Raw genomic sequence first — 10,500 nt, forward strand, 5'->3', positions numbered from 1 at the left:
CAGTCTCGTGAGTAAAAAATGTCTTTTACCATTATCAAAAAGGAAACTTTGTTTTGGTTTTTTGGGACAGGGTCTTGCTGTATAGTTCCAGCTGTCCTCAAACTATTAGCAATCCTCCTGCCACAGCCTCCTGAGTGCTCAGATTACAGGCATGCACCAACACAACCAGGAAAAGGGAGATGTCTTAAGGAAGCTATTGTTTCCAATGATTGCAGAAGTGTCTGATATGCAGCCCGTCTTGGTAAATCTATTTCTTAATAATGATTTTTTTCATCTACATGTTAGGTTCTCTGTTTCCTGACTGCCATACCATCCTGCTTGACTTGGAGCTGCTGACTGAGTTCCTACAAAGTGGTGAAGAAAGAAATCTTTGCCCTGTGACTTGGGAGACCTTGTTGAAATTTTATATTTCTGATGTCAAGCATTCCAAGCACTCCACCCCCAGGAGAAATGGCCTGCAGTTCCATAACCAATTCCTACTGCATTACAGAAATCAAAGTGGGGAAATTCTTCCACAGGTGGACCATCATTAACTTCAGCTTTTGCCTAGAGGTTATGGGTAAAGCCGTTGAAAGTCCAACCTTTTCATCTGGACCTCAACTGCAATGGTGTTTACAATTATACCCAAAAGGGCTCAGTGAAGAAAGCAAAGATTACCTGTCCCTATCAGCGAGAGACAAAGCTATCAGGAGGGTTGGATAAAGAAAGCAAAGATTACCTGTCCCTATCCCTGCTTCCAATCAGCTGTCCAAAGAAGAAAACATGGGCAAAATTTAAATTTTACATTGCAAACGCCAATGGAGAGAAAATCATACAGGTGTTGAGTACAGAAAATTGTAGATTTGAGCAAGGAAAAGCCTTGGAATACATAAAATTTATCCATAGAGGTTTTCTTTTGGATGAGACCAACGGGCTTCTCCCACATGACAGGTTTACCCTCCTCTGTGAGATGGAAGTGCCACAATATTCTGTCAACATTTCCTGGAACGATACCATTAATATTCCTGAGTGCCGCTTGGCAGAACATCTAGGAGAGCTATGGAAGAATTCCTGATTCTCAGACTGCTGCTTGTGTGTGGCTGGCAAGGAATTCCGGGCTCACAAAGCCATCTTAGCAGCGCGTTCTCCAGTGTTTCGTGCCATGTTTGAACATGACACGGAAGAGAGGAGAAAGAACCGAGTTGAAATCAGAGATATGGAGCCCGACGTATTTAAAGAAATGATGTCCTTCATTTACACCGGGAAGACTCCAAACCACGGCAGAATGGCACCTGAACTGCTGGCAGCTGCAGACAAGTATGGCCTAAAGCAGCTGAAGTTCATGTGTGAGGAAGCCCTCTGTACAAATCTCTGTAGAGAATGCCGTGGAAAACCTCACCTTGGCCGACCTCCACAGTGCAGCATAGTTGAAAACTCAGGTAGTGGGTTTCATTAGCTATCATGCTTCTGAGGTCCTGGAGACCTTGGGTGGAAGTCCATGTTGGTGTCACACCCTCACTTGGTGACTGAAGCCTACTTCTCTCTGGTTTTTGTGCAGTGTGCTTTGCTGGGGCACCCATGCAAGAGGCTGGGGCACCCATGCAAACGTCTGAAGCAGTTGTAAGATCCTGACTCTCTTAAGACTCCACTTTTCTTCCCAAAGCAGAGGCCACAGTGGCTGCCACTGAATCTTGGGGACACTGGGCAATCTGTGGTGCTTTCAAACTGCTATGAGGAAACACTGCATTGTGTCCCTGTAGGGATAGATAGGACCCTATATGAAGATCAGAAAAAGGAGATAGTACTTTAAAAGTTCCCAGAAGGGTAATTTCTGCAAATTCCTGAGAATGTCAGCAGTCAGAAATCTGGCTTTTTAAAGTTTTCTACCCAAATTGTTGTAATGTTGAACCCAAAATGAAACCAAACCCTTCACAGGGAGACAGATGAACACATGAGGTGTGGCTGACCCCAGATGGGGGAACCACAACCTCAACCCCATCAGTACAAGACTCCTGGCTTTGCTAAGCATCACACAGCTCTGGAACACCCACTTCTCAGAGTGCCTTTGCATATCTCCCTCTTTTTCTGTGAATAAAATGTAATCTTGCTTTGCACTGTTGTCTTTCTCCTCTTCCTTGTTCTACAACAAAGAGAGAAAAGCCTGGTTAAATTTGAGGTGGTCTGGTGACTACTGACAACCCAGGGACTGGACACATCAGATTTGAAATGGCATTAATTAACTCAGTAGATGGGTACATAAAAGGCCGCAGTCATGGGGCCGCTGGACCAAGGGAAAACCCTGTGATGAATCCGCGCTCCCTTTAGCCTGGCTGAGTAACACCAGCAAGCATTCTCCACCTCCCAGCAGTGGTACTGCAAGAGACTGCCTGCCTCTGAGGGAGCAGACCAATCATCAGGTGCCTGGAGCAAAAGGAGGGGAGTAAGATGTTCAGATTCAAGTAAATGGAAGAGAAAGGAAAAAACTATGCAGAATCAGTTTGTGCATTCCAGAAGTATTAATGTTGAGAGAAGCAAATTTATGTCCTTCCAACTGTACTAACGCATGGATGTTTGTGAAAACCCCTCATCATTGTCCAAATGTCAAAAGTGCTCTCTTAGTATTAGATCCTACTGCTTGCAAGAACAGAATACAACCTTTTATCATCTCATGAATGTAAAGAGTACAGGTGAAAATAAAAAGAAGGAGATTCCATCTGGAAAATGAATGTTCTGACAGTACTGGCTTTTGTAAAAATCAGTATCGGTGTTTGTGAGGAATCACTCACTCATACTGCTTCAAAGCTCAAGGGGGTGTAAGAACAACTGAGTACATAACCCTGCTTGTCTAGAGCAGGTGTACAGTGAGATAAAGCTATATAACCATGACTTAGCACAGGTAAAAATGCATGCACTGTTCATGACACTCTGGAAGAATGTTAACATGAGATAGCCACCTGCATGGATTATACAATAAAGACACAGGAGGCTCAATATGACTCTTCTGCTCTGCTCTGTTCTATGCTGCCTGCTGTTTTTTGCTGATGCGTTGCACACGTATATTCTTTAACTTTGGGACCTCACTCACAAAAATCTCCCTTGGTCCTCTCCAGTGGACTGACAGTGTCAAAACTGGAAAAAATAATTCACTCACAATTCATATGTCTTGACAAGACCTATGGTTCCTAGGTACTGTGGGAAATGTTTTTTGACATTTCCCATCCCGGTTTTATTTCTCTCTCCTTCTCTCCTCCCTTTTTGTTTAAAAAAATGAAAATACAAGTCAAAAGAAGAGAAGTGGAAATTCTATTATTAAATGCTACACAAAAAAATTGCATCCCAGATTCCTCATTTGGCCATACCTGACTTGCAGCTTGTATAGCAGCCAGCCCAGTCCCTTCTGATTAGCTCCTCTTCCTGTAAGAGAGAACTTCCAAATGTTAACATTTCTCTTTCTGAAAATGTAATTACTATTGTATAAAAACGTCTATACAAGTTAAAAATTACAGGGTTCAATCCCTAGTACAACAGACAAAAGAAAGTACCTGACAAATTGAAAATTCTTCCTAGTGAAAGAAACAGAGCAGAGTGGATTAGAAACCAAGATGATGTAGAACCAGCAGATAACTTCCCAGCTTCTCAGATTACAAAAATGTGTCACCATGACTTAGTGTCAAGTAAACCATTGCTTTTATAGAAATAGAAGTTAAAACTAAAGCATAAATTTACAGAAAAAAAGCCTTCTTTGCAAAGCTAGAGGGAAGGCAGGGCAGGACTCCAGCTTAGGTAGCTGGAGGGCACATTGTGATATGAGGTCTAGACTGGCTTACTTCCAAGAGAGAAAAGCTAGCTGTCAAGGACTGGGAAATAGGCTGTGATATGGTTGATAATTTCCCCAACCTGGTGTCATGGCTCTGGAATCTATGGGTGAGGGGTGGTCCCATCTCCAGAAAAGCATTGTCTATGTATTTAATGGTCCCAGTCATTAGGTTTCTGCCTTTCAAACATTAATAGTAGAAGATAATATTGAAGATAGCACCTGTTTGAATGGTTATTCATAAGAAAAAAATTATGGCAGTAGAGGAACAAGCATTTCTTACGTATGTACAGTCCTTCTTAGCAAAGAATTCACCAATAGCACTTGGCAATACCTGTAGTTGCCTCACTAGGAGTCCCAGGAGGCTCTCCTAAAGCACCAACATTTGTGTCATCCAAAGTTGCATGTCACACATCCTCAAGCTACAAATGAAGGCATCCTACTACACTTTTCAACAGCTGGATACATAAATCAAATGAACTAGCTTCCCAGGAGGCCCAGGTGCTAGTAGCACAGTTAGAAACAGAAGAGTTGAGGTATCCATTCCCTGTCCTTCATTCAACTAGAAACACAACCCTACATATTATCTATGTTTAAGCTTAGGAGTTTATCTCATTGCTGCAAAACTGAGTCCAGGAAGGGAATGACACCCAAGGAAGTCAGGAGGCAGCTGTAAATAAAAGCTTTATTTTACACTAGTGGTCCTGGCTGGAATAATTTCCAACAAAAGACAGCAGCAAGTGCCTGTGAGCCACCATTTTTATATGAGGCATAAGCAAGAGTTACAAAGGTGGAATAGGAGGCCTGGAAGTTCTTCTGATTAGATGACAGGATGACATCATGAGTTGCAAGACTAGAGTAATGTTCATGCAGCTTGGTACAGTGAGGCATCCTGCATATTCAGTTATGCTGTTGTGGTTACAGGAGTCAAGAAAGTATTTACCAAGCCATGAAGCAGTTACAGACCTAGGCAATTTCAAAAGAAGAAAGTTTTTTAAAGGACCAATGTTCCTGGCGCAGTTTTTCTCTTTCTGTTATCCAAGATGGCAAATCATCGACACTAGTGAGAGATGGAATGGAATGTGCCTGGAGTTAGACATGTCAGACTGTAATGGAAATTTTAAAGTTTTAAAAATCAATTACTATACTAACACCATATTAGGACAAAATAAAATCATGCAGCCCATCGTGCAGCTTGTCTATTTGACTCACTCAGGCTTGACCGACTACACTGGAGATAACCTGACCCAGCTCAGTGTGGCTGCACCGTGCTCCACAGCCTTTACTTTCTCACCCCCAAACATACCCACTTTTCTACCTATTTTCTCAACTGTATCTTTATTAGTACATTTTTGTCATGCATATTGATCACATTCATCATAGAGATTTGTACCTCTACATGATATGCCTTTATTCTTTTCTCTCATTTTTCCCCCACTCTTCGTCTGCTCTTCTCTTCCCCACTAACAATAGCTTTGTTTCCATTTTTCCTTCCATTCTTTCTTCCTTTTCCCTTCCTTCCCTTCACCTTCCCCCTTCCTTTTTCCCCTTCCTATTTGAACACGTTCTTCCTAAATCTCAATATCTACCCTCCACTCTGTTCCTTATTTACCCTTTGCATATCTCTCACAAGGAAAACAATATGATTTTAATGTTCTGTGTTCAAATTATTTCACTTAAGATTTCAGTCTCCAGGTGCATCCATTTTGCTATAAATGACTCAACTTTACCCTTCTTTATGGCAGAGTACTCCGTGGTATACAAGTACTACATTTTCTTTCTTGAGTGCTTAATTCTTCATTTCCTTTTGTATGAGAACCATTTGATGACTTCTAATAGTTGCAACACATAAAAACCTGATTACTTTATTTTACTTCTTCATATAAGAAACATTCTACCTGATTTGATAGCACAAAACTCTAATTCTGGTACTGAGGCAAGAAGATCCCAAGTTTGAAGGCCAGCTACCCTGTGTGTGTACAGATATATATCTAATAGATATATATATACATATTTTCCCTTCTTTCCTTTTCTCTTTTCCCTCATCCTAGTTATTCCTTCCCTTTGAACAGTTTCTTTCCCTTTCACAATATCTATTATACCTTTCAGATTTTATTTACTTTTTCAGGTTCCTACACTAGTGAGACAATATGGTATTCACACATGTGGGTCTGATTTATTTCACTTATGAGTATGGACTCTAGTTGCACCCATTTACCTATGAAAGCCTCAAGTTTATCTTTCTTTATAGCTGAGTAATAGTCCATTATACAAAAATACCACATCTTTTTTATCCATTCCTCAGGGGATGGGCATTTGGGTTGTTTCCAAGATGTAGCTATTACAAATTAAGCAGCTATAAACGTGGGTGCACATATATCACTGTAGTATGATATTTGTAGTTCTTCTGGAGAAACACCCAAAAGGGAAGTAGCTGGATTTGATGGGACCCCTAGACCTACTTTACTGAGGAATCTCCGGACTGATTTCCACAGGGACTGCACCAGTCTACACTCCCACCAAGAGCAGAGAAGTGTTCCTTTTTCCCCACAGTCTCGTCAGCATTTATTATTGGTTGATTTCTTGATGATAGCCATTCTTTCTGGGGTGAGATGAAATCTCAGTGCTGTTTTAATTTGCATTTCTCAAATGACTAATGATGTTGAACATTTTTTCATGTATTTATTTGCTATTTGTATTTCTTTATCTGAGAAGAATGTGGCATCACAATCCCTGACTTGAAATTATACTACAAAGGTGCTGTGATAAAATCAGCATGCTACTGGCAAAAAAAAACAGACCTGAGGATCAATGGAACAGATTAGAAGATGCAGCCACAGCCACAAACACACTCAGCCAACTTATTTTTGACAAAGGGTCAAACAAGTTCACTGGAAGAAAGATAGCCTCTTTAATAAATGGTGCTGGAAAAACTGGCTCACCACATATCAAAGACTAAATCTAGACCCATGTCTATCACCATGCATTAAACTCAAATCGAAATGGATCAAAGATTTAAATATTAAAACAGAAACACTACTGGAAGTAGATTTAGTGCACAAGAAATACCTCAAAGAATCAACAACTGGGATCTCATCTTATTGAAAAGTTTTTACACATCTAGAGAAATCGCTAACAGAGTAAAAAGAAAACCCACAAATTGGGAAAAAAATCTTAGCCAAGTGTCCTTCAGACAAAGGACTTCTATCTAGAACATATAAAGAGCTAAAAAAAAAAAAAAAAACAGCCTTCCCCTCAAATGTAAAGATGCAAGATGGCTTTCTGAATCCACCAATGTCCTTGTGTTTACTACAGGGAATTCCAGTCATAAGAAAAATCCCATCAAAATTAGCTGTCTCTATTATTCATTTACCCTGAAATACAGTATGTATAAAAAAGCAAGTGAATACTTATTTATTTATTCCTTATATAACTATATTTATAGTCCTGTATTAGTGTCCTAACAGCTACCAGGAGAGATCAGAGAATGTGGTTGTTTTAAAAATCACTACAAACTCATAGATTTTCATTTTGGACCACATAGTAATTGTTGCTGTTGTGATAATGATGATGATGATGGTGATGATGATGATGCAGTGCTGGGGATTGAGCCAAGTGTCTCGCAAAGGCTAAGCAATAAATTTCACCAATAAGCTACATCCCATTCATCTGCCCCAATTTTTTAAAAATTTATTTTGAGACAGATGCTTGCTAAATTGTCCAGGCTGCCTTCAAACTTACAATCCTTCTGTCTCTGTTTTCCTCATAGCTAGGATTATAGGTATGTACCACTATGCCTCCCCTAAATTACCAATATTCCTACTTTAGGCATGCTGGGATAACAAGTATGTGGCATGTTTTCTTCATGTTAAAATTTGTCCCATGTTTGGCCAAGTCAAATTAATGTCTGAGTCATTTAACATGAATCTAATAATGTTTGATTGCTCTCTCACTTTCAAATATAAGAAGACATGGAGATACAGAACAGTAGGCCTGGGTAGGCAGGTGCACATACTCCTTTGGGGGGCCATTGGACAGGAACCCTGAGACTCAGAACAATGGCCCCAGGCATGCAGAGTAATCAGCAAGACTGATAACATGAAAGTGTCTGAATCAGCAGACAGCAATGAACAGTTGGGCTACGGAAAACTCCACATCAAAAGACCAGTCCCAGCACCCCCACCAACTACAAGCCAAGATCAGCTTCACACCCAGCACAATTCCCATGGCAAACTTGCCTGAAATACACAGCACATTTCTGAGATCTGACATAGACACAATCACATAACTGTAAACACCAGAGGTATTTTATTACTTTAATTTTCACTTGTTTGTCTAATTGGCTATCCCTTTCCTGTCTGGTTAGAAGTTGTTTTGTTTTGTATTTTATGGTTATTTTTTAATCTTCTTATAGACCTTATTGTTTTTTATTTTAAAGAGAGTAATGAAAGAAAAAAATGAACAATAGCAACAAACCAACATCACGAACATAAACAAAACAAAACAAGACCATTAAAAGTGATACAAGGTTTCAAAACAAAATGATAGGAATTAACAGTGATTGTTATATTACATATTGTTATCTTCAGCTGTGTTGCTCAGATTACCAGATGCAAGAATAGAAGAATGTTCAAACCATTAAAGAGAATAAAATAATAATTATTAGATAAAACATTAGAGATAACACAGAGTTTAACTAGACAAGATGGTAGGAATCCACCAATGGTTGTTCCATTGTATATTATTTTCTTCAAATTGGTTGCTTAGATTACCAGATATAAGCATACAAAATTGGTCAGAATATAAAAAATTTTAAGCATTAACTGTTCCTTTCAATATACCCTCAGACATCACCAGTACAGTTATCCAAACTATTATTCATATATATATATATATCCTTCTTTCTTTCTTTCTTTCTTTCTTTTCCCCCTCATCCCAGTTGTTCCTTCCTTTGAGCAATTTCTTTCCCTTTCATATCCTCTATTGTACATTTTGAGTTTTACTTACTCTTCCAAGTTCCTACACCAGGAAGACAATATGATGTTTACACATGTGGGTCCGACTTATTTCACTTATGAGTATGGTCTCTAGTTGCATCCATTTACCTACAAAAGCTTTGAATCTGTGCTCTCTTCTTGTTTTTGTCTAATTCTTACTAGCCTTAGATTAACGTTCTTGCTGTTATCTAATAGCTGTTGTATAGTCTTCTCTTTTTCTCTTATTTTCTTTTTAGTTTCTTTGAGCTCTTTATCATAATTCACTATTTTGTCCTCAGTATCACACTTTGCCTTCACATTGGTCATTTTGGGAATATATGAATTCTATACAATTTTTTACTTCAGATATTTCTGTCTGATATCTTTTCAAGGATTTTATATCCTTGTTGAATCTGTCATTTAAATTTTTGAACTGTTTTGGTTAGATAATCCAATTTTTAAACTCTTTCTGAAATTCACTGTGGGCCTACTGAGTATAATTGCTGTAAACTTTTGGTTCATTTCCTCTTTTAAGCTCATCTATTTTCTTCATCCCTTCTAAGAATTTTTCTTAGATTTCTGATACCTGGTACTTGTTTTCACCTCCCTTTCTGGCACCTTGCTCTGCCTTGGGAGATTTGGGTATCTTTACATAGCTTCTATTTCCTTGTTTTCCCTTTGTTTTATTTATATCTGTATTTATATGTTTATATATATATATATATATATATACACACATATATATACTTTTTAAAATGATGTATGCCTCTCTCCTTTTTATCCTTTCTTTTTTTATGGGATATAGGTTACTGTAAGTTGGGGGCTAGTGACATGAGTAGAGTTTGTGGGGTTTTTTGTTTGTTTGTTTTTTGTTTTTTTGGTTTCTCTCCGGTACCGGGAACCAAACTCACAACCTTGTGCTTGCCAGGCAGGCGCTTTGCCGCTGAGCTAAATCCCCAGCCCCTGAGTTTGTCGTTTATACTGACATTTTTAGTAAGATGTTGCACTCCTCTGAATAATTTTCTGCTTTGTATGTCTAGTGCCAGTATTTGTTCATTCTGTTATTTACTTTAAAGGAGTATATCTCTGTCCTTGTGTTTTGCCAAAGGAAAAGTTTCTACATATTACAATGTCCATAGATTCAATGTTACAATACTTTTATGTGATAGTTCTTGCAGTTATTCTTCCCTCTTTTTGTATCTCCTATGCACACTACTGCAGTTTATTATTTTTGGTTGCTCTGCAGTTTGGAAAGTGAGGTGGAGTGGGGAGGATGGGAGGTGCTTGATTAATCTTACATGCTTATATCTGGTTATCTGTGTAACCAATTTGAAGATAACAATATGTAATACAACCATTATAAATTTCCTGTCACCTTGCTTGAAATTTTGTATCATTTTTATTGCTTGGTGTTGTTTTGTTTCATGTCTTTGTGTTTGTTAATTTGTTTTTGTTCTTTTCTCTTTAAAATAAAAAAGAGACAATCTTCCTTTAAGAAAGTATCTTCACGTGTTACTTCCAGAGCTACAGAGCAACTCTAGAAAGAGTGGCAACAGCCACAAGCTGGAGAGCAATGGAAAGCAGGTCACATATGTATAAATTTTATCGGGGCATTGTCCTTTCAGAAGTTCATACTGAATACCATGGTGCTTTCCCTGGAAAGTGGTTTTGAGATGCAGAGTTGCTGAAGACATGCTGCAATATGTTCATATGAAGAAAATCTGTGAATTT

General features: G+C 38.7%; 1 pseudogene; it reads left to right on the plus strand.

The window, feature by feature from the left end:
- The first annotated feature begins 414 nt into the window (after window positions 1-414).
- Window positions 415-1,603, plus strand: LOC102023530 (annotated as a pseudogene).
- Window positions 1,604-10,500: the final 8,897 nt, after the last annotated feature.

The sequence above is a fragment of the Chinchilla lanigera genome, unplaced genomic scaffold, assembly GCF_000276665.1.
Source record: "Chinchilla lanigera isolate Chin_1 unplaced genomic scaffold, ChiLan1.0 scaffold00145, whole genome shotgun sequence".
In the NCBI taxonomy this organism is placed as follows: Eukaryota; Metazoa; Chordata; class Mammalia; order Rodentia; family Chinchillidae; genus Chinchilla; species Chinchilla lanigera.